Below are 1,349 nucleotides of genomic sequence, written 5' to 3'. Positions count from 1 at the left end.
TCAGCAGGAGAGAGAAGTGGGATATACACATTTCTCCTAGGTTCCAGTCCAGTGTTTTCATCACAAAATCATCCTTCCTGCCTTCATAAATATACATTCTGGGTTTACTAGTGCATTTATGTCAAATTTGGAAAATCTGGTCCTATGTGCGTATTTCTCTGTTAATACTACTTTGGTTTGCAATTAACAAACTACAGAATTTTTACAAGAAACTCCTAAGTTAGAATGCTCTGTGTTGCAATGCACAATTCAGTAGTAATTCTGCAGATGTTGTCATCATCACGAGTATGATTTTGAGAAAATGATTTCTACAAAGGCTAAACTTACTTCATCTAATTTGCTTTGTCTTCTTTCTATAAGCAATCTTTTTTAATTTTGAGACAAAAAATGCTCTGAGATTTATTAATAACTGAATCAATTCAAGAATTCAATATAGGTAATCGAAAACACAGAATATCAGGTCCAATCTTTCTAGGCAAGGCATGACCAAGACTAGACGTCCAGCCGAATCTTAAAAGCGTCCAGTTTTGTGGAATCCACCACTTCCCCGGTGAGATTATTCCAGTCCCTGGCTGTTCTCATTGTGAAAAACTCTCCGCTTGTGTCCAGTTGGAATCTCCTCAGGAGTAACTTGTGCCTTTACCCACTTCTTTTTCATGTGACTCCTTGTAAAAAGGGAGACTCCATTTTCTTTGTAGCCACTCTTTAAATGGTGGAGTCCTTGTGATAAAATAATTTGCTATGGATGAGTACTTTTAAAGAAAGTCTTATGCACAGTAATCTACTACCTGTAATTCTATGTGGTTTCTAGAGCTTCGAAAGTCAGAATGTGGACCCAGTGTAGAATCACAGAACTAAAACTTCTTGTTTGATCTTCATGGCAGAGATGTTTCCAGAAATAATGCATTCCAAAATTGGAAGTATATTTTATTCTTTATCCCATACCTTTTCTAGAGTTGGAAGAATTTTCATAATAATTTAAAAATTATTAGAACAAAATTGCTTTTGAGTAGAGGACATTTAGGATTTGATTCTACAGAGTAATTTGGTTTGAAGATCTACAGAATGTCTATAAAGGACTTCAGTGACGGGCACTCATAGTGAATGTCTTTAATAGGATTGGGAAAAAAACACAAAACCCAACACTTTGTCAGAAAGCTATAAATTCTTGGTTGATGCATATCTAAATATATATACTTGCTACACATACAGGTTTACAAGCAGATGTGTCACACATGGGGAGACCAGCATGAAAAAAGCAGGTCTGACTTCATACTGGTTTGTTGAAAAAAAAGTACATATGCTATAGGGATGGACAAGATCCAACTCTGCATTAGATCATGCAGGAA

General features: G+C 35.7%; 1 protein-coding gene across 1 annotated transcript in view; it reads right to left on the bottom strand.

Moving 5' to 3' along the window:
• The window catches only part of DCN (decorin), a gene marked incomplete at its 5' end in the record, with an annotated part of 18,410 nt that overhangs the window by 2,568 nt on the left and 14,493 nt on the right, over positions 1-1,349 (bottom strand). The gene's annotated exons all lie outside the window — the stretch shown is intronic.

Source organism: Nestor notabilis, unplaced genomic scaffold (assembly GCF_000696875.1).
Source record: "Nestor notabilis isolate BGI_N333 unplaced genomic scaffold, ASM69687v1 scaffold8968, whole genome shotgun sequence".
NCBI classification, from domain to species: Eukaryota; Metazoa; Chordata; class Aves; order Psittaciformes; family Psittacidae; genus Nestor; species Nestor notabilis.
The sequence above is the reverse complement of the archived record's forward strand: the minus strand, read 5'-3'. Positions and strand labels throughout refer to the sequence as shown.